The sequence below is a fragment of the Pelobates fuscus genome, chromosome 7 (genome assembly GCF_036172605.1).
Source record: "Pelobates fuscus isolate aPelFus1 chromosome 7, aPelFus1.pri, whole genome shotgun sequence".
NCBI classification, from domain to species: domain Eukaryota; kingdom Metazoa; phylum Chordata; class Amphibia; order Anura; family Pelobatidae; genus Pelobates; species Pelobates fuscus.
In genome coordinates this window covers 125,508,605-125,536,222 of record NC_086323.1, presented here as the reverse complement: position 1 = coordinate 125,536,222, position 27,618 = coordinate 125,508,605, and the positions used below count along the sequence as shown (strand labels likewise).

At 40.2% G+C, this 27,618-nt stretch overlaps 1 protein-coding gene across 1 annotated transcript in view; it reads right to left on the bottom strand.

The window, feature by feature from the left end:
- The window catches only part of CAMKV (CaM kinase like vesicle associated), a 154,802-nt gene that overhangs the window by 49,191 nt on the left and 77,993 nt on the right, over window positions 1-27,618 (bottom strand). The gene's annotated exons all lie outside the window — the stretch shown is intronic.

Sequence of the window (27,618 nt, the reverse complement as noted above, 5' to 3'; positions counted from 1 at the left end):
TTCTATATACTTGACTGTGCCAACCTCAATTACCGAAAAGTTACATTCCTAAAAATATTGGTTTAAGTAGTAAATGTTGATGATGTAGCAGCTGATGAACGAAACAGTTAGGAAATAATCTCATATTTATAGACCTGTTAACAGCTACCAATAGCTTTTAAAGGTGTTGACAAGATCACTCTTCCAGTGTTTTTTACACTAACTTTTCCATTATCAGGTCAGTGAAAAGGACCTTGCACTTTATATTAAGAAATCAAATTTTAGAAATCTCAGTCCTGATAATGAGGGTTTATTAACACCTTAATGATACTATTACATAGCCTAGTGAATTAAACAACTCAAGCACTACAAAACAACTTTTCTAACAAGTAACCAATATCCCAAAATATTTTAAAGGAACACTATAGTCACCTAAATCACTTTAGCTAAATAAAGCAGTTTTAGTGTATAGATCATTCCCCTGCAATTTCACTGCTCAATTCTCTGTCATTTAGGAGTTAAATCACTTTGTTTCTGTTTATGCAGCCCTAGCCACACCTCCCCTGGCTATGATTGACAAAGCCTGCATGAATAAAAAAACTGGTTTCACTTTCAAACAGATGTAATTTACCTTAAATAATTGTATCTCAATCTCTAAATTGAACTTTAATCACATGCAGGGTCTAGCAAGCTATTAACATAGCAGGGGATAAGAAAATCTTAATTAAACAGAACTTGCAATAAAGAAAGCCTAAATGGGGCTCTCTTTACAGGAAGTGTTTATGGAAGGCTGTGCAAGTCACATGCAGGGAGGTGTGACTAGGGTTCATAAACAAAGGGATTTAACTCCTAAATGGCAGAGGATTGAGCAGTGAGGCTGCAGAGGCATGTTCTATACACCAAAACTGCTTCATTAAGCTAAAGTTGTTCAGGTGACTATAGTGTCCCTTTAATAATTTTAATAGAGGAAATACTTACAGCAACCTCCCCGCGTCCTGTACAAGCAGTTAAATCACAATTCTTCATTAATTATACCAAATTAAATGGCAAATAAGAACTGTAACTAAAAAATAACTACTAAAATGAATCTTATAAAAACCCATGTGTACCATGTATCCTTGAAATGTTTGTTTAGAGGTACTTTACTGATGCACACGATGCAATAGTGAGACACCAGTTGCTGCCTTTAACATTGACTTCATTTAATTACTGTAAAAAGGAAAAGTTTTTTAAATTTGCATTTTGATGACTTTAAAGGACCAGTTTGGTCACCATAACAACTTCATAACAATTAAGTAGTTATGGTGCGCGGGGGTCCCTTAAGGGGTTAAACTGTTCTCAAAAAGTCTGTGTTCCAGCACCAAATGTCCCTGCCTCTGTCCTGAAGGCTCTTGCAGAATTGGGCAGCAGCGCTGCTGTTTGGCTGAAAGTGGTAAACTGATGCACTTCATAATCCTGGCTTGAAAAGAAAATTTATTTTTTCAGTACGGTTTAACCCCTTATGGTGATACAGCACCACAAACGTCCTAGCACCATAATAACTTAATTTTGCCCGAAGTTTTTCATTATCAAACAAGATTCTTTGAGGGAAATCCCACATACCATAAAGTTAACACAGAAGCTAAGCAAATCATAGAAAGAACAGTAATAGAATATATCGTAAAACGTAAACTAGAAGGGATTCAAAATTAGATGGGGTAAGAGATATAAAATCATGATGGTTGCAATAATCAGTATTCTCTATGCTTGTAGAACATGTATCATGGAAGGTCGTGTTGTACACGGAAGCCAGGTTGTGTCTCAGTGGGATTGTGTTGTCTGCCTCCGACATGAATCCAAAAATGCTAATGTTTGCATGCATCAGGTGTTTGCCAAACAATTTGAAGAAATTGGCCCTAGTGCAGTCTCATATGAAGCTAACTATTCCAGAAATTGCCAGAGCTTCAGAAACATATGCATTCTCCAGAGAACATCCCAGATATAAGTGCCCTAACAGGAACAGAACTACATGAGGTTCTCATATTTAATCATGAATGGGCACTGGTCCAAAGATTAAAGACATTTATATAAAATCAGGTCATTGCATCAGATTTATGTCATTGGCGCATGCATACTGTGTAATTCTAGAACTCCAAAACATTGAAAGATATAAAATGCATTAATTGCGGGTTTTGTGTTTAATTGGAGCCTGAATGATGTGACTGCATCCTAGTATAAAAGACACCTGGTCGGATGTGGACGAGGTTGCTGAATTTACGTAGCTGTTGCAGTTTTAGAGTTGAGTCGTTGAATTGATAAGTAAGAAGGTTCCACTTGTGAAGGTGGGTCCAAAGGATTGGAGCCACTACACTGGTGGAACAACACCTTGGTGGACACTCCAGGGGTGTCCTGGGGCTTAACCCCTAGTAGTAAAGATAGAAAAAGATACTCAAAAAGCTGGAGTGATCCAGACTGGCTGAGTATAATACTGGAAAAGATAATAATTGAGTGGATAGATAGATAACCATACAATATGGGTACTGAGTAATCCAAATTAAGTAAATAAATAGGTATTAAACTAAACCTAGTGTAATCTTGCCTTAATGGCTCACCTCCAACTAGATCCAGTTATACCTTGGTACCTATTCGCTCCAGAGATCCCCACCGGGTACTGACTTTATTAGACAATTAGGTATGGTCAAGTCCAGTGGCTAGGGCGTGTGGAATAGGTGTCTGTCAGACGGCTGACATAGGTATCTGGAACGGGTCACTGAAAAAAGTCTGGATAATAATTAGTGCCGGATGGTTGCTGATTAACTCTACTATACAACATACCTATTGTAGTATGGTTGGAAGTGACTGGTTAAATCAGATGCCTGTGCCGGCGTCAGGGGTGGCATGCAGCTGCACCACTGTAGATTAGCTATTAGCATCTAGGTATACTTGTAACACTAGAAATAACTGCTGAATAACTGTGACTTTACTCTTTTGGTAGTCACCAGATCTACTGAGATGTGTACTGCCTGCTTGTCAAGATAACCCCATAGTACTCTGAGGAAAAATCCTCTCCAGACTATAGTAAGTAACAAACAGTGACCCAACGAAAAGAGGTGAAAAAAATAGTTAGAGTGACTATATGTGCAGAACCATACTTAGGATGTTGGTTGCCTGCACATATGGATAGATAGCCCTAGTGAGAAGAAATAGTGAGTGAAAATGAGCCCATAGAGCCCGACGCGCGTTTCGGTGCTTGCTTAGATGCACCTTCGTCAGGGGCTGACTGGAGACTGGTCCCTTGTCTCCTTTTATATGTAGTCTAAAAACTGTGTCTCTGAGAATTGTCCAATCATAAGCCGGTATTCTGAGAATTCCGGCGCCAAACTCCCCCACGTGATGGTATGCAAATGAGCCGGTTCAGCCAGCCAATCATATGTGTTCTAATCCGTGTGATTTTCCAAACGTATTAACCATTTCAGTGCCGTGAGAAGCCACTGGCATCTAAATGTACAGAGAGAGGAGGAGTATCGCTATACCCATTGAACTGTGCTATAGACTGTTCCGAAGTTACAGATCACAACATGTGGGTTCAGAAACGTTCTGTTTATCACTATGTGCGCCGATCGAGATTGAGGCTGATTCTCTCTGTTTCTTGTTGTATAACAGGGAGAGACCGGGCTCAAGAAGAAACTCTCTGTCCCAATATGTGCCCTACAGCCAGGGCAGCATTTCACTGTACAATCCTCACAGCCTGTTAACCACCTCAGTGCTGGTGGATTCCACCGGCATCTAGGTGTGTGCGAGGAGCTGTATCATTGTGGCCGTTCAGCTATGCTGCAGATGATACAAAGTTGCAGGTTGTCAGAGCGGCATGCTTAGCACTGTATGCCATTTATGGTAATATTGTGTTGAAGACAGTTAATGTTGCAAATTAGATTGCTGTCAGTTTGGGGCGATACTGCTATATGGTTATGTTGGAATATATCTGATTTGTTAAGTTGGAACCTTCTTACTTATTGTTAAATAACGGTTTCAATACCTATCACCTCAAAGGCGTTGCTCTAATATGGCTGGATTTTTATCTGATAAGGCTACTAGAGAAGCGTGGTACACGGACATTGATTCAGTATTCTCAGAAGGACACCTCAATGAGAGTGTCACACATACCAATATTAACTCTGCATTCAACCACCTGACATATCTTTTCAAACAACAAATCAAAGCAGGGTGGGAAGTTGCCTCACTAGAAAAGTATATAAGTAATGAGTTAATACCTAGGGGCCTCAGGGTTCAGAACATCCCAGGGCCACATATTGAAGGGACTGAATTCTTGAAAGAGTGGGAGGAGGCAGCCAGTACATGTTCTCGTAAATTTATGGATATCCTGTGCAGATCCGAAAAACAAAGGCTTGATAAAATTAACAAAGAAGTAGATGAAGAGGTAGGAAAAATTGAAACCTTTAAAACAGAAAACAGCTTTGAACAGTTGGAAATTAAACTTAAATGTCAACTGGATAGGTTTCAGTCCTCAATTAAAACCTGCAAACATTCCAAATTTATAAGGGACACAAAAGATTTCCAAACAGGGAATATTTATCTGAGATCTAAACAAAACAGAAGGGTTGAATTTGACCAATTTTCCACCTCCGAATACGATACTAGTGGCTCTGAACCTGAACTCAGCTCCGATAGCTCCCTCACTCAATCAGTAAGTAACCCCAAGAGTATTCTAAAGAAGGGAATTAATTTTTTAGCCAGAGCAAATCCAGATACAAGACCGCAGAGAAATACGAGGAGCAAATCAACACGGGGGTTCCAACGGAGGAAAGCATACTGACCCAAGAGAGTCAAATTATTAATCTTTCCTCCTATCAGCTTACTACCCCAGAAACTCAGCTCCTGAAAAAGGGTCTATCATTTGTCCCCACACCTAAGTTTGACAAATTTAACTGGACTAAGGACATCCACCTGTTCGCTAGGAAGCTAGCTTTACATAAGTATCATTGTGTACAAAAGACTAAACAAGCAATACGACTAGGCCTAGAAGAAAGAGATATGAATTTGCTAGACAATCTGGTGGAGCTACTTAACAGCAACGATCCATCCAGTGCGCAGGTAGCTCCATTCACTAACCTGAAACCGAAAAGTAAATTCACCCCACATATACCGGAATATAAGTATATCGACCTATTTGTAGAACTATCTTGTAAGGAAATAGAGGCAATTGAAACTGATTTCCAACTAAGATCCCAGTCCAACAATCTGAGCACCCAAGAAACCAGAGCACTAGCCAAACTTAAAAGAAATGATACAATAATCATTAAGCCATCCGATAAAGGTGGCAATTTAGTAATCCTGGACAGGACTGAATATGTAAGAATGGTGCACAGACTGCTGGACGACAAGGACACCTACACAGCACTAGCAGCAGACCCAACTAATAGATTCCTGTTGGAACTAAAGAATATTCTTGACCAGGCGCTTCAGAATAAACTAATAAGCGTAGAGGAATATAAGTTCATGCTCAACAAAAAACCTACCATAGCCACCTTCTATTCATTACCAAAAATACATAAACAACAGGAAATACTAACCGGGAGACCCATCGTATCAGGGAATAATAACCTTACCCAGAATTGCAGCATCTATGTTGAACGCATCTTAAGTGACCTTGTCAAAGCCCTCCCCTCATACCTAAGGGACACGAAACAAACTCTGAAAGCTCTGAACAACCTGACACTACCTAGTGAGGCCAAGCTGTGCAGCCTGGATGTAGAAGGGCTATACAGCTCTATCCCTCATGAAACAGGTCTAAACAATGTACAAAGCTTTCTCCAGACAAGAGATTCATCTCTGGGTGAACATAACCAGTTTGTGCTACAACTCCTACATTTTATCTTAACGCACAATTACTTCCTATTTGAAGGTACCCACTACCACCAGGTGAGAGGGACCGCTATGGGGACGACTTGTGCGCCCTCGTATGCAAACCTCCACCTGGGGTGGTGGGAAAAGAACATCGTATTTAGCCAGCAGTTCATCGATTATCATGGATGCATAAAACGTTGGAAACGCTACATAGATGACGTGCTGATTATGTGGACAGGTACAACAGAACTTTTTGAAGAGTTTGTAAAAGCACTCAACACCAACAATTTGAATCTTAGACTGACCCATGAAGTAGGGGGAAATCAAATTAATTTTCTGGACCTGACCTTGAAAACCTCAGAAAGTAGACATATCTCTACCACCCTCTTCAAGAAGCCTACAGCCACCAATAACTTTCTCAATTGGCAAAGTCATCACCCTATGCCTCTAAAATTTGGGATACCAGTAGGCCAATATCTCCGGGTGAGACGAAATTGTTCTACACTGGATGAGTTCAAAACCAAAGCCAAGCTACTAAGATCACAGTTTAAAGCGAAGGGCTATTCAAATAGATGCCTAAAAACGGCATATAAAAGAGCATTGATGACGGAGAGAACAACTCTCCTAGAAGACACTCCCAAGAAAGACACGTCACAAAACTTGATTAGATGCATTGGCACTTTTGACGCTGGATGGGATCCAGTGAAACAGATCTTAGAAAGATTTTGGCCTCTCATATATCAAGACCAACACCTCAAAGAGGTTCTAACTTCACACGTGTCACTTACAGCCAGAAGAGGTCGTAACTTGAAAGACCTACTGGTACCAAGCCACCTCTCACTACAAAAACCAGAGAATACGTGGCTGAGGTCCCCAACAACGGGCACCTTTCAATGTGGCAGGTGTAAAGCATGCAAATACATCCGCAGAAAATCCAAAGATTTCTCGGATTCAACTAACACACAAACTTATACGACTAATACCTTTTTCAACTGCCAAACAACAGGAGTAATATACCTTCTAACCTGCAGCTGCAATCTGAAATATGTAGGAAAGACCTTCAGACCCTTTAAAAAAAGAATTCTTGAGCATGTAAACTCTGTGAATCCCACTAGACAACTCGATACGGTCATCTCTCGACACCTAAAATCAAGACATGATGGCTCAGCACAGGGCCTACGCTTCAATGGGATCGAGAAAATTAAATTAGGTCCTAGAAAGGGGGACATAGATATAAAACTACACCAACGGGAGAGCTACTGGATCTTCACACTGAAAACTCTATCCCCAAACGGACTAAATGAAGGTTTCTCCTACACTCCTTTTATTTGAATACTTATCTGGAACGGAGTAGCCACTCTGGTGGACGCGTCCAAAAGTGTCCTTTGTTTTCTTCTTTTTCCATTCCCATTCCATTCTCATCTATGTACCACCTCTCTATGGCAGTACAGAACCCATCTCGTACTTCCATCTTGAGCACGCTTTACTACTAATTTATATTAGTACTAAAGAGTAATCTGTATATATTGTAAATATGTAAATATGTATATTAGCTATAGGCTCTATCATAATCGCTGTGTCTCTAGGACCTAAATGTCCATATTTAGTACAACTCTCCAGAATTCGCCTTCCTCCATAATCATTGAACACTATATATACTCTTAGTAGGAGTCTGAGGCACTAAGGGATACTTCAGGAGTTTCTAGACTCCGTTATAATACATGCCAAGATAACCAGAACATTATCCTCACCCTAGAGGATTATATAGTGTAATGCAATTTGGGCTACATATTATATCCCAGCGCAGAGGGATTTCTCAGCAGAACTTGTTCATTAGGAGATCCCCTAACGTATATGAACGTTTAATCTTGCCGTATGATGAATAAACTTAACAAATCAGATATATTCCAACATAACCATATAGCAGTATCGCCCCAAACTGACAGCAATCTAATTTGCAACATTAACTGTCTTCAACACAATATTACCATAAATGGCATACAGTGCTAAGCATGCCGCTCTGACAACCTGCAACTTTGTATCATCTGCAGCATAGCTGAACGGCCACAATGATACAGCTCCTCGCACACACCTAGATGCCGGTGGAATCCACCAGCACTGAGGTGGTTAACAGGCTGTGAGGACTGTACAGTGAAATGCTGCCCTGGCTGTAGGGCACATATTGGGACAGAGAGTTTCTTCTTGAGCCCGGTCTCTCCCTGTTATACAACAAGAAACAGAGAGAATCAGCCTCAATCTCGATCGGCGCACATAGTGATAAACAGAACGTTTCTGAACCCACATGTTGTGATCTGTAACTTCGGAACAGTCTATAGCACAGTTCAATGGGTATAGCGATACTCCTCCTCTCTCTGTACATTTAGATGCCAGTGGCTTCTCACGGCACTGAAATGGTTAATACGTTTGGAAAATCACACGGATTAGAACACATATGATTGGCTGGCTGAACCGGCTCATTTGCATACCATCACGTGGGGGAGTTTGGCGCCGGAATTCTCAGAATACCGGCTTATGATTGGACAATTCTCAGAGACACAGTTTTTAGACTACATATAAAAGGAGACAAGGGACCAGTCTCCAGTCAGCCCCTGACGAAGGTGCATCTAAGCAAGCACCGAAACGCGCGTCGGGCTCTATGGGCTCATTTTCACTCACTATTTCTTCTCACTAGGGCTATCTATCCATATGTGCAGGCAACCAACATCCTAAGTATGGTTCTGCACATATAGTCACTCTAACTATTTTTTTCACCTCTTTTCGTTGGGTCACTGTTTGTTACTTACTATAGTCTGGAGAGGATTTTTCCTCAGAGTACTATGGGGTTATCTTGACAAGCAGGCAGTACACATCTCAGTAGATCTGGTGACTACCAAAAGAGTAAAGTCACAGTTATTCAGCAGTTATTTCTAGTGTTACAAGTATACCTAGATGCTAATAGCTAATCTACAGTGGTGCAGCTGCATGCCACCCCTGACGCCGGCACAGGCATCTGATTTAACCAGTCACTTCCAACCATACTACAATAGGTATGTTGTATAGTAGAGTTAATCAGCAACCATCCGGCACTAATTATTATCCAGACTTTTTTCAGTGACCCGTTCCAGATACCTATGTCAGCCGTCTGACAGACACCTATTCCACACGCCCTAGCCACTGGACTTGACCATACCTAATTGTCTAATAAAGTCAGTACCCGGTGGGGATCTCTGGAGCGAATAGGTACCAAGGTATAACTGGATCTAGTTGGAGGTGAGCCATTAAGGCAAGATTACACTAGGTTTAGTTTAATACCTATTTATTTACTTAATTTGGATTACTCAGTACCCATATTGTATGGTTATCTATCTATCCACTCAATTATTATCTTTTCCAGTATTATACTCAGCCAGTCTGGATCACTCCAGCTTTTTGAGTATCTTTTTCGAGTCGTTGAATTGATGCTGCGGCAAAAATTGTACCCTGGGCAGGGCTGTATTTGCTGCGAGGCAAACAAGGCATTTGTCTAGCGCAGCACTTTCAGAGGGCGGCAAAAAAACGCTGCCCTAAGTGCCTAGGCAAACGCTGTGTTTTCCTCATCTTGGGGGGCCCAAGAGGTGCTGACTGGCCACCTTTGAGCCCCCCAATGCGTTCAGACACTCAGCATGTGGCAGGCGGGAAGGGAGCTCAGTCCTGAGTTCTTCCTGCTTCCTCGCACACCCTTCTATGATGCCGGGAGCTGGAGTATGACGTCACTCTGGCCTCGGCGGGGCTCAAAGAAGCAGAACAGGAAGAGCTCAGTTACCTTGCCACCTCCATTGAGTGTCTCCCTGTCTGCCCAGCCAGAAGGAGTCAGCCCAGCAGCAGTTAGGGACAGGATCCACTCCAGAGTGTGTCTATCAGTGAGTGTGTATCTGTGTCTCTCTCTGTGTTTCTGGCTGTAAGTGCGTATGTGTATTTGTCTGTCAGTGAGTATGTGTGTAGCTGTCAGTGTGTGTCAAACCAGTGAGGATGTGTATGTCAGTGTATGTGTATCTGAGAATGTGTACCTGTCAGTGTGTGTCTGTCAGTGAAAGTGTGGGTTGTTTAAACAGTGTGTGTGCCAATAACTGTGTATCTGTCAGTGAGTATATGTCAGTGCATGTGTCAATGAGGGCATTTGTCTGTCAGTCAAAAAAGTTGCTTTAATGCGAAGTGGTGGGGCAAATTTAGGTTGGGGTGTGCCCGAATTCAGTCGTGCCTAGGGCAGCACAAACCCAGAATACACCACTGACCCTGGGACTGCAGCAACATTGATGCAAATGCGTCGGATCAGGTGAGTCTTCTTGCACTCTATATCCGCATTTGTACTGATGTATGTCTTGGATACTTTCACTACAGACTACTGTCACTTCACTACCCGAATGAGATATAGACATTATATCTAGTTACAGAAAAAAATAATTAATGTGAGGTTCCATATTTATATGCACCAAAATAGTCTCCATTCTAATACAAAAAATACTTTTAAAAAACTGAAGGACAGCAAAATAACTGTACAGTGTGCAACAACTAAAAACATAAACTAATATAGAACTTTCTTTTATAAGCCAACAAATTACTGGTGTATTTAACAAAATTGCAATGCATATTTTTAAGTTATTGTCAATCCAACTAGCTTCTCAACCCTACTTATACCAAACTTATCAAAGCTTGCGCATTTAACACTAATTACAGTGAACATTCTCGAGTTAACGTTGGCCCAATTAGGCCATCACCAAATCATTGTGAGTCATTACAGGTACTCCAGGAGTCAGGAAACATAAGCGTCACTCTGTAATACAGGAAGAAGCTGCCTGATGGATACAGTATCAGGAGTTATTTCTGTAGTATTTCTTGGCAAGTAGTTTTGGTTTTAATTAGCCTCACTGTCGGCAAGAATTTTTTTGACATAGACACCTACATCTCTTCAGAATTCTTATGAGATGTCTTTCTGGGGATTAGTTGGGCCAAGATGCTTATATTTAGGTATGAATAAAATGGAAGGAACTGCCTTAAAGCTATTCGCACTGAATTTCTTAATCCCCAAAACACAGGATCTTATTCTCCTTTTTGTTTATATTTTGCTTTTCTTTTACTTTCAGATAACCCTTCGCGACCAATGCCTAATACTATCATGGCTGTCTTTCTAAAGGACGTTGAACGAATGCACAATTTTATGAGCATTGACTGTTTAATTTATAATTTCATAGTTGGGGCCAGAATAAGTAGCTCCATGCTAATTGATGAGCTGTATGTAGCGCTGAACGTAAACAGGGTTAAATCGATCGATACCGATAACCCTGTGTTATCTGGGGCCATTTTTAGTGGCTCCAGACTAGCAGATGACCTATATAGTGAGCGCTGCATACCGCCATTAACATGGGGATTTAAATCCTTGCGAAGGGTCTCCCCTCTGTCAGCTGGGGCCATATTCAGTATCCCCAGGCAGACAAATGAGCTGTAGAGTAAGCGCTGCATACAGCCCTTTTAATTGGAAATTTAAATCCCTTTGGCTACATTCAGCCCTTTTAACTGCAGTTGCAGAACTTTTGCATTCAGCCATGGTACCAATATATAATTTCTGTCACTGGGGCATCCCTTCTGTAAACCCGTGTAACATGATCAGCAACTGCTGAGGGTGATCAGTGCTGAGCTACACAGGCTGCCCATTGCTGATGACTGTGATTTGATCATGGCTGCATGGGCCTTTTCAATCATACTGTGAAAACTTGTCACAATATGATTTAGTATTATAGAGGGAATTAAGACCTCATGCTGACCTTGTAAAGTAAGCTAATTTTCAGAAGGGAATCCCTTTGCTGAATTCCCATGATGTCATCACGGGATTCCCTTTGCTGAATTCAGATAGCAATTCTCTTTGCTGACGTAAAAGATTTTGCTAATCTTAACAATATTGCTAGGATTAAGTTGAGTGTAAGCTTTGGAATTATGTGTAGGATTGGGGTTACGGGAATCCCCCTGCTGACATCAGCAGAGAGAATCTTTCCAAACACTATGTTTATGTTAGGAATAGAATTCAGGTAATGGATAGGATTAGAGGCAGGATTGATACTTTGCAACTGTATAAATTGCACCTCATATATGTCACTGAGTACAAAGAATATATATAAGGAAAATTAACACACAAAATTTGTGATAAAGCTCAAAATATTTCATATGAGAGCCCCCACAGTATCCACAGTTCAGGGGCGGACTGACCACTCAGGCAGATCGGTCATGGACCGAGGGCCCAAGGCAGTCAGGGGCCCGGCTGCATTCACCTTTCTGAAGTGGAGATCAGAGATCTCCACTGTGAGAAAGAAGGTTGCAGGGGCCCAGGATGATACAGGGGGGCTCTGCAACATATCGCTCAGCAAATTAATTCCCCCATTCAGTGTGAGACCTGGCCAGGGCCGTCTTTAACACAGGGCAAAAGGGGCAGCTGCCCCGGGCCCAGTTACTCCTGGGGGGCCCAAAGCAACTGCCCTGTGGGCCCACAACAATTTGGAGGGGCCTATCAGGTGGCCCATGCATTTAGGGCCACCCGATGGGTATCTCTGAACAGGGACCCAGTGGGGTGCCATGGCCCTTTAAGAGCCGACCGGCCCCTGTAGTATTAGCTGGATGGAAGGAAGTGACAGCCAATCACGTCCTCCCAGCTTCAGAAAAGAGCACCGCTGGAGGAAGGAGGTAGAAGCATGGTGAGAAGAGGCAGGAATGGGCTGCTGCTCATTCCCACTCCCATCAGCCTCAGCCAGCTCTAAGCTGAGTTGAAGGTAAGTGTATCCAGTCCCTGATCCTCTCCTTCTGGGTGAATGGCTGCAGCTAGGATAGTTTTAGAAAAACCACCCCACTCAATGCCCCTGCCCTGCTTTCCCCCACTTACTGCTTATCTTCTCTGTGCCCCCACTTACTGCTTATCTTCTCTATGCCCCCACTCTCGGGCCCTGCCCTGCTTTCCCCCACTTACTGCTTATCTTATCTTCTCTGTGCCCCCACTTACTGCTTATCTTCTCTATGCCCCCACTCTCTGGCCCTGCCCTGCCTTCCCCACTTACCTCTTCTCTTCTCTCTGCCCCTGCCCTGCCTTCCCCCACTCACTTCTTCTCTTCTCTATGCCCCCAACTCTCTGGCCCTGCCCTGCCTTCCCCACTTACCTCTTCTCTTCTCTGTGCCCCCACTCTCTGCCCCTGCCCTGCCTTCCCCCACTCACTTCTTCTTTTCTCTATGCCCCCCACATACACCAACTCACAGTTGCACACCTGCATTTAAAAGTCAACAATACATACAAACACGCACCACTGCATTCAAACGCAAACACTACACACAAGTACACCTCTGCATTCCAATTGTAATAGTACATACAAATACACCTCTACATGCACACATACACTCTATACAATAACAGGCTTACATTCAAATGCACAAACACTGCACACAAATACAACCCTACAAGGATGGGCAAAGTATAGATCCCCAGCTGGCATAGCATTGTGGGAGTTGTATGACAGATGGGGATGTATCTTTTCACCACTCTTGTGCTAGAGGGGGAGGCCCAAACAAATTTCTTGTACCAGGGCTTCTCTGCATTAGTTCCTCCACTGGGTTGGAGTGTAAGGCATGATTGCATGCCAGGGAGTGGGAGGGCAGCAGGGTCCAGGGGGCCCAAGCAAATGCTTGCCCAGGGTCCAATCACTATTAAAGACGGCCCTGGACCTGGCAGCTTATCTGCTCTCACTGCCAGGTCTCCTCTCTCTCTCTCCCTGCAGCTAGTGCTCCGTGCGAGGATGGGAGGGGGCAGGAAGTGACATCACACCCCCTGCTCCCCTCTCACACGGAGCACTCACAGCATGGATGGAGAGTGAGAACAGGAGCCTGGCACAGCAGGTGTGCAAGCTATGGGTTAAAAGTGCAGAAACATATGTAGGGGTGAGACAGGGCAGAGTCACAGAGGGGTTTATAGAGGTGCGGGTAAGATGTTGGTGAGACACCTCAGGGGTTTGTTTTTTTGTTTATTTATTTTGTTGTTTTTCTTAATGTTTTCGTATTTTTTGTGCTGTGTGTGTTTTTATCATAAATTTGGAAGTTTTCCACTTATAGGGGATTTTTTTTATTATTATTTAACTAAGGTGTCATTACCTGATATTGATTGCTTGCCTGCTTACAGAATATTTTTTGTACAAGCCTTTATACAATGCTTATTTTGCTGTTTAAGTGTATTCCCTATGCTTATGAATATTTAACCCCTTAAGGACACATGACATGTGTGACATGTCATGATTCCCTTTTATTCCAGAAGTTTGGTCCTTAAGGGGTTAAATGTGTCATGTATAAAATTTAATCAAGATGAAATAAAAAAAATAATGGGGTGGGTTAAAAATTTAACGGGAAACTTTAGTGCCAGGTTTCCAACCCTGTAATTTCCTGATTCCAGCACCTATGTCACTCGACGCTAGTTCAGGCTCCGCCTCCACTTTTGAGACCTAAGGCACATGTGCAGCAATGGCTGCGCTCGCATTAGTACTTTCCCCATAGGAAAGCATGTATAATGCTTTTCTATAGGGTTTTACATGTTGCTGGATGTCCTCATGCATAGAGTAAGGACGTCCAGTGTCAGGCGACCAAAAGACGCCTAACAACCCAGAAGTCCGTCTAGTGGCTGTCTAGTAGACAGACACTACAGGTGTAGTTAACCCTCAAAGGTTATTATTGCAGTTTCCTAAATACTGCAATAATTACCTTTACAGGTTTAAAGGGACACTGTAGGCACCAAGACCACTATAGCTCATTAAAGTGGTCTGGGTGCTGTCTCCCTATTGCACTTAGTGCTGCAATGTAAAACATCGCAGTTCCATAGAACTGTAATGTTTACATTGCAGCTCTAAGTCTGCCCTCAGTGGCTGTCTACCAGCCACTAGAGGGCTTCCGGAATCCAAACAGACTTTTGGTCCATTATCTGACGCTGGAAATCCTCACAGACCTCCAGTGTCAGATTTTCCCCATAGAAAATCATTGAATGTTTTCCTGAGGGGAGGTTTAATGTGCGTGCGACCATGCACATTAAACCTCCCCTCAGGAAAACATTCAATGCTTTTATCTGGGGAAAATCTGACACTGGAGGTCTGTGAGGATGTCCAGCATCAGATAATGGACCAAAAGTCCGTTTGGATTCCGGGTTTGTTTTCCTGGCACTATAGGATCCCTTCAAGGGACCTGGGACAGTGCACCCAGACCACTTCTATAAGCTGAAGTGGTCTGGGTGCCTATAGTGTCCCTTTAATTGAGATGGAAGACAAATGTGGGTTATTTGGGAAGAAGTGATAGGTGCAGCACAGGCACAACTGAGTGGGTTGTGAGGGGGACAGAAATTGATCAGATGGGTGACAACTGTTGTTAGAGAGTAACAAAAGGGGAGGCAAGGAGTGACATATAAAAGAGGGAGTCAGTGGGAAGACACACACATACAGATTGGTGAAGATCGAGCGAGACAAACTCAGAAGAAGATGGAGAGTCAAAAGACAACAAAAACACTTGGAGCATATAAATATACCTCATTACACACATGCTGACACTGATTTCAGATGTACTCCTCATTCACATACACACTGATACAAGTTTCAAATACAACCGCATACTCTGACACAGATTTTAGATACACACCTCATTCACACACACACACACACGCTTACACTCTGCACACATACAAATACACTCCAGCATTCACATACACACTGCTCAAACATACTGCGTTCACATGCTGACAATCCATATAAATCTATCCTGGCATTCATGTGCAGACTTACCACACTAATGCACACTGGCATTTATACACCAAAACTCCCCTTTGTTCACACACAAGTCCTCCACAAAAATACACTCCTGCATTCACATTCAACATATAACACCCTTACATTCACACATAAACGTTGCATACAAATACACTTCTGCTTTTACAAATACCTGCTCTACTCACTCATAGAACAATGCATTTACGCTGCATACACGCCTGCATTATATTATCTGGCACTACACAAATTATATTGCAGGATTTACACACACACACTCCTACTTTGATACAAGGAATACACACACACACACTCTCTCTCTCTCCTACTTTGACACAAGGAATACACACATGGTCATTCACTAAAGAATTGCCTGAATTTGAATTTCAAATTGAATGCCTACATAATGAAATTGAGCAACAAAATTGACTTGGGGAATTTTTCTAATACAACTATTTAGGCCTATAATTTGAAATTAACTTTTCCCAGCAATTAAAATTAAAGAGAATAATCCGGACAGTGTTTTTTGAAAGTTATATTTAACATAGTGTCAGGAATACAAATGTGTATTTCTATAGTTTTGAAAACATAATTTCGATGGCCAGCTCCCCATCAGAGAAGTAAAAGGTGTTTTTACTCACCTTTATTCCAGTGCCACGCCAATCTCGTTGCAGCTGGTTCCATCCAAATTGCATGATATCAGCCAATCCAATGCTTTCCTATAGGAAAGAATTGAGAGGCAATTGCGCATGCGCAGCAAAACACAACGCTGCACTAATCAGCATCTCCTCATAGAGTTGCATTGAATCAATGAAACTCTATAGGAAGTGTTCAAGTCTACAGGCAGAGCGTGGAGACGTTGAACATCAGTGCCTCCCACTAAAGGTGTTCCTAGGCAGTAATGTAAACCCTGCCTTTTCTCTGAAAAGGCAGGGTTTACATAAGAGCCTGCAAGGATTGGCTGTGGATACCAGAACAACTATATTAAGCTGTAGTCGTTCTGGTGACTATAGTGTCCTATTTAATAGTTAATATTTGGTCTTTGAAGGGCCCAGGATGTAATTTTGCCCGGGGGCCCAGAAAGCTGTCAGTCCGTCCCTGCCACAGTTGCAAATGATATGCATTTATGGAGTAATTTAAATGTGTGAGCTACTTAAATGGCCCAAAATACACAATAGACCCATCTTCAGTTTGCCATATTTTCAAAATATCTAATCTGTGCTGGTTATTAATTCAATCCTGTATTTTAACAAAAAATTGACAAGCGTATGCAAATGGTCCATTCTGTACTCTCAAGATATAGCTGAGCACAATTAAGTGATGTTCATTACAATAGCACAGAAGACATGTACAAAATAAACTTAAATTGCAATACACGTTAAAAAAATGTGAGAATGAAATAATACAATAATGTTTGAAAGAAATTAGTGCAGAATTGACTGTACAAGAAGGCTCAAAATATAACACGGCATACCCCGTGGAGTATACTTTTGCAAAAGGTATGCATTTACGGGGATATTTGAATTGTCAAGCTGTTATATATGGTACTATAATCACCATGTATGATACAATGGAGAGTTGTACTCAAAAGATGTTGCTGGACAAAATTTGTGGTTTTGTACATAAATGTATATTAAATTACTTTTCTTAGTCACACAATAATCACGAGAACAACTACAGCTTATTGTATTTGTTCTGGTGAGTAGAATCATTCCCTTCAGGCCTTTTACAGTAAACACTGTCGTTTCAGAGAAAATGCAGTGTTTACATTACAGCCTAGTGATATCTCCACTGACCAATCCACAGATGGCTGCTAAAGGTGCTTCCTGGGGCAGTACTGCCATTCACCCTCTGCCTGGAGACACTGAACTTTCCTCATAAGAATGCATTGATTTATTGGATCTCTATGAGGAGATGCTGATTTGCCAGGGCTGTGTTTGGCTTGTGCTGGCTCTGCCATTGATCTGCCTCCTTGACAGTCCCAGCCAATGCAATGCTTTCCCATGTAAAAGCATTGTGATTGACTCAGTTCATACATTTTAAATATGTCAGCCAAGCAGGCATGTCAGAGGCAGAGCCATAAGCAGAAGACTTGAATAAATGTAAGATTTTACTATATTTAGGAGGGCAAGGGAGCAGGGCAGGGGGTCTAGATGGTGTTTTAACACTGCCGGCCTAATTAAAAAAAAAAATATATATATATATATATATATATATTTTGCAGTTTGTTTTTTTTAAATAAGAATTTATGTATGTATATATTACATGATGGTAAATGAGAACTATGGAAATTGCTGTTGAGTATACACATAGCAACATTTTTGTATTTGCTTGTGTCACTATATACAAAACAAGCAGTGTCACTAAGGGATTATATATCCAGTAACAATTTGCTTATTTTTTCATTGATTTTTGACTATAGATCAGTGACTGTCAAATAGTTCTAAATATCGACTTAAAATGGCCACACTTACGCTCCATCTTTTTATGACTGGCTATTGCTTAGCAATATGAGTAGTGTAGCCAGAGTTACTGTATTTATAATGGAACATTACTTGGCTTTGTTTTGAACATTAGAGGGTACAGTTGGGGTTCTTCACAGAACGGGACTGAAGTAGACTGTAATTCCCATCATTGTTTTTTGGTTTTTTTTTTGCAAAAATAAACAGATAAACAGGAAGAAGATGGACATAACGGATTAGTTATTCAAAGTACATAGCAAAGACAACTACCAGTAATATGACATTAGGCAGACAATTCCTTGTCACAGGCCAATCAAAAACAATATTTTGAGAATTTTTTTTCCCAAGGTATAGAGAAAGTTAAAAAGAAAGTACGTGCATGCTCTCCTAACACCTGCTCTATTTCCCTATCCTGAAAATATTACAGTGACATAGAAAATATGATATTGTGATCAATGCTCAAATTATGTTTCCCATCATTTACAGTTACTGTCTCTTAGGAAGCGGGATACCTGTTACTTATGTTATATTAAATACGTGCGTTGCACTTATTGCACTTAACATTTGCAGATAGCTGGCATTGCACGGTTCCATTTCAGTCACTTTGTTAATCAGACTTTAGTAGAGCTGCCACTAACAGATCTTCGGCAGTATGTAAAATAACAAGTAGACACAGCACAGACAGATAACTTCTCACTTAATCTCCCCCCTCCACATGCCCCATAGTATGTGTCTTAGCAGACACAGGGTGTTAAAGAGCTGTTTGCAGTTTAAGTAGCTGAGTCCGGAATGATTCCCTGTAGACTGCTAACAGCTAACTAGAGAATTGGACCCCAGGCATATTCACAGTGCTCTAGGGCTATAAAATTCCCATGTCACCTATTTTCAGAAATGTTATTTTTCTTTTTTTAGAATATTTAGGAAGTTGATATGTGCATAAATCATTTCATAAATGTTTATTTTTCTCATCTAGCATTTGACGATCCTGTAAAACCGTTACATGCTGGTTAGCTATTGCTGAATGAACATGATCATTAAGAAAAACAAGGTGAGTATGTGCTTCCTTGCAAGCATCAAGGGAATGCTTGGCTTTGCTAGTAATGAATTTCCAATAAATTGAAGGTTCCGTACTAAACCCAACAAAGTCATATCTAATAACATTTAATCATTTTGGAAGGTTTTGGTGCCAATACCAAAAAACAGGACAAAGTTAGTCTTTTTAAGGAAATGTATTTACCACCCAAACTGGTAAAAAATTAATTAAAAAAAAAACCAATGTAAGTGGATCAAAATATCAATTTAATACACACCAGTCTCTCTATCTCTGTTACTTATGGAGTTTTTGTCATTACCTTTATTTAACCCCTTAAGGACCAAACTTCTGGAATAAAAGGGAATCATGACATGTCACACATGGCATGTGTCCTTAAAGGGACACTATAGTCACATGAACAACTTTAGCTTAATGAAGCAGTTTTGGTGTATAGAACATGCCCCTGCAGCCTCACTGCTCAATCCTCTGCCATTTAGGAGTTAAATCCCTTTGTTTATGAACCCTAATCACACCTCCCTGCATGTGACTTGCACAGCCTTCCATAAACACTTCCTGTAAAGGGAGCCCTATTTAGGCTTTCTTTATTGCAAGTTCTGTTTAATTAAGATTTTCTTATCCCCTGCTATGTTAATAGCTTGCTAGACCCTGCAAGAGCCTCCTGTATGTGATTAAAGTTCAATTTAGAGATTGAGATACAATTATTTAAGGTAAATTACATCTGTTTGAAAGTGAAACCAGTTTTTTTTTTCCATGCAGGCTCTGTCAATCATAGACATGGGAGGGGTGGCTAGGGCTGCATAAACAGAAACAAAGTGATTTAACTCCTAAATGACAGTGAATTGAGCAGTGAAATTGCAGGGGAATGATCTATACACTAAAACTGCTTTATTTAGCTAAAGTATTTTAGGTGACTATAGTGTTCCTTTAAAGCAGAAAGGAACATTTAATGGCAAAACAAGCACAAGGTGAACACATTCTATTTGTTCTATGTGTACATTAATACCTTCTTGCTTTGTGAACATTGATAACCTTGTGTCACAAAGTATATCACACATCAAAAACTATTATACTGGTTACCACTTGTGTGGTGTGCAAGAACAAGCTAATCTTTTTAATAAGCAGCTTTCTTTTTGCAACGAAAGTGTTTAATCCCTTTGCTGCCAGAGGTATAGCACTAGCTCTAGTTCTAGTAACAAGCCTGGGGTGTCATTAGTAAGCTCAGAACAAGATTTCCCAGCTGGCTAATGTCAATTCTGTGCACATTTTATGCACAGAATGTCATTCATTGGTTCAGACACTCTCAGCCAATCAATGAGCAGCTCCAGAGGAGACCAGGTCACCAGCAAAGAGCAAAGTAAAATGGCAAACCATTGTGAAATGGTTTGTCCCATTACTGGTGAACTGTACCAGGATACTCCTTAGATAACTTTTTACAGCTCCAAAGTGTGTATACCTGTAATACTATTCCACAGGGTAGAGCAGGAAGACCAACGTTAGCAGCACCAATGTTTCTTAACTGCCTTTCATTGCGGCTTGTAGAGAATCTTAGACAAAGTAGTTTTAGTAAATGGCTGTGGACCATCACTAGTCAGTATATTTAATTAATAACTAAAGAGGACCTTGTACAATTGATCGCACAGTCTTCCAAAGCTGTGTCTATGAATTTTGGTAAATCTTGTGAAAATGTCAGCTAGTGTTTTGACCTTTCAGTGGGATTATCTCTACATTATTGAATTCACTGTTCTTGGAAAACCAGTCCCTTGGTGGTAGACAATGGAAGAGCATTTCAAAGGTGACTAGTCTCTTGTAGCAATGGAGATCAAAATAAAACCATCATTGCAAAGCCTGGTGTGTCTTATCTGCCATTTACTTCAAGTGAATTGTTTCACTGTTAGGTGCAGTCACATCTCCATGGATACGCTCAGTTTTGATCAGTGAGTCATATTTAACATTTTCCAGGAAATTCATGTCTTGAAGAGTCCTTTCTAAACAGGAATCCACCAGTATACCATAGATGATTTGTTAGGATAGAGAATGTAACATTCAGCTTGCAGGAACTCTGAGAGCGGACATGATAGGACCAATATAAAATAAAAAATAAATAAGCTGTAATTGTATAGTTGATCGGGTTTTTTGGGGGGAGAAGTGGCTGTATGACACTCTAGAGCAGCCCTAAGTGGCTGTTGTAAACACGAGGACAATAAGCATAATAGAATACATATAAAACTTCAAAAATGATTTAATATAGTGTATATACTTACCTCCTGTAGTTAGCAAATGTTTTTTGTGAAGTTTTAAAACAAAAAAAATAAATTTAGAAATACATTTTTCTATCTTGGAACTGTAGGCTTCCATCTTGGTTCCCTGTCAATCATCATTATAAATGTTACCCTTTTCTGCCATTGAATATTATTAGTAGAAGAGGAGAAACTAAAACAGTGATTTGGTTCTCCTTCTCATTTGTATTGTGTGCCAAGGCTGAACGGGATTGTGATGGCACGTGTTACATCTTTAATATGCATCAAAAGAAAACAGAGGGTTAAATGGAAAGATGCTCACTCAAGTATAGTTTATTTTCAATGTTGTAAAGAATGGTTTATTTTCCAGAGAGAAGTTGCTTTTCTTCTTTAACAAAAACAATTGTAATGGCAGATGACTCTAAAACCTCTAGATGTTTTGTCTCCATATTTATTGAATGTCCTCTTGTAACTATGACATATCGTCAGTTTGATAACATAGGATTATGATGAATTTAAAGCATTACTGATTTAGATAATGTTTCCATTTCAGCTATTGGCCTTAAATGTAAAAATACAGTTCGAATTCTCAGAGCAACACTGATATTATTATCATACAGACATAAGTATCATAATATGCACATTTTTTTATCTGTCATCTTTTTTGTCTCTCCTTTTTGTGTTCATTAGCCAGAACCTCCATTCCCAAGTCATCAGATCTTTTTGACCTTCCTTCCATTGTAATTTGCTCACTTCCTCATTCTCATTTCACTTACTCACCCTTTTTTGTATTTCACCTTCCCAATCAGCATCAAGCATGGTTAGCCCGTATTCAGCCTCACTTACTGTATTCAATCCTTCACACGCTGTGTGCAATCTCCATGCCATCACTCAGAATGCTTTTTGTCCTACTGCCTATACCCTTATGGCTGAAAAATAAATACTATCCTGTAGCAGTATTTTCTCCTGTTCAGAGTAGGTAATGTTGCAGGTGGGTCTTCTTCTTGCAAGATGTTTTTTTTTTCTTTTCTTATGTTGTGCTTGCCTATGCAGCCAGTAAAACTAGGACAGTATACTCAGCCTGGTAAATCTGTGTCACTTTAACAGGCACCCCTGCTCTTGACTGTGCTGTACCAGAATCGGTATCAGTAACGGCCTGTCTAAATCCATAGGTCTCCCTCTCTCAGACCATATATTTCCTGCTATACTTCATATTGTCCAGTTTCACTTTCACATCTCATGCCTGACATAGCAACCCCCAAAATCACTCAATCGAATTACTCCCACTGTCAGTCATTTTTGCGGAGAAGCTCAGTCTGTACTAAAAAACATTTAAATAAATCAAATCTTATATAGAATGTTTGCATGTGAACATTTGCGCTTTCAGTGTATGACATTTGGTACACAAAGTGTATTTTATAAGAACAGGCAGTTTGCAGTTTTGTGATTTTAATCGTTTTTGAAATGTGTAGTGTACATCACCAGGTGTTTTTGCATCTTTTTCAATTTAGTTTATGTGCTGTAGCTAACAAAATTTTGTGTGCGTCAATTGTAACAATGCATTCAAAATGTAATTTGTAACAGTATTCTTAAAAGAACACTAAAATGTCAGGAATACAAACATGTATTTCTAACATTCTTATGTTAAACTAACTATTTAGCTCCCTGGTCTTCCTCACATCTCTTTGAAAAGGTTTAAAACTTACCTTTTCTCCTACGCTGTGAAAATCACAGTGAGAAGACGCCAGCATCCATAGGAAAGCATTGGAAATGCTTTCCTATGAGACTGGCTGAATGCGCGGGCGGCTCTTGCTGCGCATGCGCATTCAGCCGAAGAGGAGGAGGAGAGCTCCCCGCCCGGCGCTGGAGAAAGAGGTAAGTTTAACCCCTTCCTCTCCATCCAGCCCGGCGGGAGGGGGACCCTGAGGGTGGGGGCACCCTCAGGGCACTATAGTGACAGGAAAACAAGTATGTTTTCCTGGCACTATAGTGGTCCTTTAAGGACACATGACGGAAATATTCCGTCATGATTCCCTTTTATTCCAGAAGTTGTGTCCTTAAGGGGTTAATGATCTCAGCCAATCCAATTATTTCCCATAGGAAAGAATTGGGAGGCTATTCAGCATCTCCTCATAGAGATAGATTGAATCAATGCATTGCTATGGGGAACGTTCAGTGCCTCCAGAGACACTAAATGCCAGTGCTGCACATAGAGGTGTTTCTATGAAAAGGCAGTGTTTACATTTAAAAAAAGAAACACCCGAAGGGACAGGCTTTAGACACCAGAACAACTTCATTAAGCTATAGTGGTTCTGGTGACTATAGTGTCCCTTTAAGCATTTGCTGCTTTTTGAGCCCCTAGTTCCAATTGCTTCTTGATTCTTGCACACGGGTGTCCATCCAGATTATTTTTTTGCTAGCAAATCATGTTATCTTATTCTATAAAACCTGTGGTGTCGGCCCTTTGTACCCTCTTTTGTTTTGTATGTTAAGGAAAAAAAGTACAGTCTCGACAAAAGTATGTTTGAAAATCACTTGATCTCAGATCTTCAAAAACAATGAAAAGAGCATTCTTTTAAACCAAAGTAAAAGATGTTGCATATAATGGTTACTTTTGACAGTAATACAGAAGGACTGCGTCCAAACCTTTGTAGAAGCACACAGTGCATTCTGACCTAGAATGAAGCCGTGCATTGCTTTCTTCTTTCATTGCAGTTACCCAACTTCACCACTAAGTGTCACCACTTGCATAGGAACTATTTTTCTAATAAAAGGAAAATCTTTGCATCATGCATATAACATATAACCCTCAATTACCTACCTGAGTATATCTTCTTAATCTGTACCTATCCTACTGCCTGCACTTGGTAAAATATACATTAGTGTTTAATATATGTCAATCCTGTAATCTACTGGTGCCTAACCTTTGCTTGTGTAGACTCACGCCACCCCAGTCCATCGGGGATATAGCTGTCAGATTCACTCTACGAATGCATTGTCACTCAATAAGGCTGTAATTTCATTTAAAAGCCCTTCTTTGCAGAAACAACTCTTGGCAATGATACACTCTCCAGCATTTACGATTAAACCATTAGTGCAGGGCAGCCCTATAATACACTCTGACAGCTTAAATATACCTTTGATACAATGTTATTCGTAAATCTCAAACCGATATCTTGGTCAAATTACCACGATGGTCATTTATACATAGAGAACCCTGCACTGCATTGTGAATTACTATTATTTTAGACTTCAAAAAAAGAATTAATATTTTACCAAGATATTTTAGAAATTTGACAACATAGTTGAAACATTTAGGACAAATAAAAATGTTAAACTTTCGTCAATTTATTTGGCTATTTTGCCAAATATTTGCAATGTCATCATGAATTATCCGCAATTTCCAATTTGGTATATAAACCTCACAGTGTCAATTATTTAAGGATTAGGCACATGCTTCTAACTTCAAAAGTAAGAGTAAATGAAATCATAAAATGTAAGGGTGTCGGACTGCACCCCCAGCTGTGGCTAGATGACACAACCCATCATTCTGCTTCATAGCTTTGCAGAGGCAGATGGACAGATTAACAGCAGCTGGAGGATGGATGTAAAACCATCACTTTCATATCAAGTTTCTATATCACTAGCTATTTATTAAACTGTTAATTAGGACCCTTCCTGCTCGCTTATTAATTACTCATTTCTACTGTCTCAATGGATTTGTAGGTTGATACCAAAGTTAACCTTTTCTCAAAATATGAACGACATATTAGAACTGATTATAAGTGAGTTGACAACTCTATATGCCTTGTGTATTATTTTCTACTACGCACCTTTACGCAAATAGTTCTTTAAGTGTATCTCTTGTCTTATCATTACTTCAATTGGGTCAGGTTATTAAGTCCCCTGTGGAATCAGCACTGGCCCAACCAAAAATCATGCAAAATTTGAATGGCCAAAAATATTTTGTTTTTTGATATCAAGATCTTTCAATATTCAGTAGTTCTAAATAACCTGCGCGGTCTATGGAAAAACAGTGCTTCCATGCAAAAAGATTTTAATATGGAGTCCTCCAGCAGGCAATGCATACTGAAGAATGGGATTTGCATATAGTCATGTATTATAAAATGATACACCTAGAGGCTAGTATACATGTAATCGTTTATTAAAAAAATAATAGTAATGTGACAGTTTCCGTTAATCAATAATTGTAAATGCTATAAACCGCAAATCTATGGATTTGTGGAATAATTCATCATTGATAACTAATTTCTTAGTACAATCTAGCACAAATGTAATAATGCAAACAGGGCTAGGCTAGTAAGTGAACAATCTAAGTCTTGTTAAATAGAAACCCTATGTGTCTATTATGACAGGTTTATGTCATTATACTGCTGTATTAGGGAATGGCAAAACCATAGAATAGAATTCAGAAAACACATTTCTTCTTAAATTGCGATTGCTTGACTGAGTAATAGAATTTTTGACATATGAAATGCTAACAGAAAAAAAAATGTTTTTCAACATCTCTAATGCATGATAGGATTGAAGAGTGATTTGAAGGCTTACCCTAAACGTATGACTAATTTGCGTTTTCTAGTTATGTGTCACACTGGCCGTATTCTTATAAGCAAGCAATATGTGTTCACAGTACTTTGTGTGCCTGTTTGTGTAAATACGTGAGCATATTCATCTTCTGTTTGATATCACGCTTGAAGGAACGTCTTTAAGGGAAAATATAACTTAATATGTTGCCTTGCTTAAAGAGCAGACATGGTAGAATATGCAAGGGCTGCATAAACAGTTCCCTCTCCGCCTCTGGGGTATATAAATATTTATTAAAGTGCTGATGTGCTGTGCTTATACAAAGGCTAAGTTGGAGACTGCTGAATATGATGCAGCCGCTGTGTTAGTGATGGCTAAGCTTGTTACTCCTGATTCTTCTGTACCATAATTCCCATGATGCTCAAGAAACCTTAAAGGAATACTCCAAATAAAACAGCTTGCTATAGTGCTTTATGTGTCTGGAGTCTATTTTTTTTATATATATACCTATATACATATAAAACTGCTGATTTCAATAGAAATTGTCACTTTTATAACTGGGCATCACAACACTGCATGTTTTCTATGAGAGTATATCTAATATAATGTAAAATTAATTTTTATATTTTTCTTATCAGTTTGTAATCAGTTGAGTATTTGTTTAAAGCACCACGACAATAGCTTATTGTAGTGGTTATGGATATGAGACCTTTGGGTTTTGGCTAACTTTTTTTTTTACGTAAAGCCCATCCCTTTAGGTTGTGATGTGATAATTAGGAGTTTCACTTCCTCGTAATATTTTGAAAGATAGGCAGGATTTGACTGCTCCAATTCTATTTTAACCCTCTTAATGTTCCTGAACTCACATGCTCAAACATCTACTACGCCAACAGTATGCAAACCTTCTGCACTCCAGATGTTGTGGACTACATCTCCCCTGATGCTTTGCCAGCATTACGGCGGTAATAGCATTATGGGAGCTGTAGTCCACAACATCTGGAGTGCAGAAGGTTGCCTATTTTTGTTCGAAAGGGACTAGCTAGGACATTTATGACTTTCCAAGACATATGGAATATAATTTTATATATATATATATATATATATGCATATATATATATATATAACGCAACACATGTCACTCGTTACCCCCTTAAAGGGAGACCCATCCAGAAATCCGATGACCGACAGCCTAGCCGGTCCCCGGCCATCAGGAACAGAACCTTTCCCTGCATGATCCTAGTGCCTGTTGCACAGCTCAAGCGCCTCTAATGATGAGCTTCCGATGTGCTACCCAGGGACAGTTCCCTGTTGTTCCCAAATGCTGAACACCAAAGAACTAAAGCAAGTCACCTGGATTGTTGGGAGCCCTGTAAGAGTTGAGAAGCCAGAGATCCAGCCTCATATTGACATATAATGAATGCATTTAACTGTATGCACTTTGAACTCAGGGAATATCTATATTAGGAGCTGATCTTGTGCAAACGGCCAGACCGTTACTTTAAAACAACGCAATATTTGATGTTAAAGTTCCCTTAAGTGTGGAGTTGCTGATTTGCCCAATAAAGATTATTTCACTTACATTTATTTAGTTACAGCTAATATAATAATGCTGACCAGCTTCCTTCCTGTTTGGTCAATAATATCCCAAAACTCCCTTTTAGCTGTGCCTGTCATTTAATCCAGCCATTGGCATT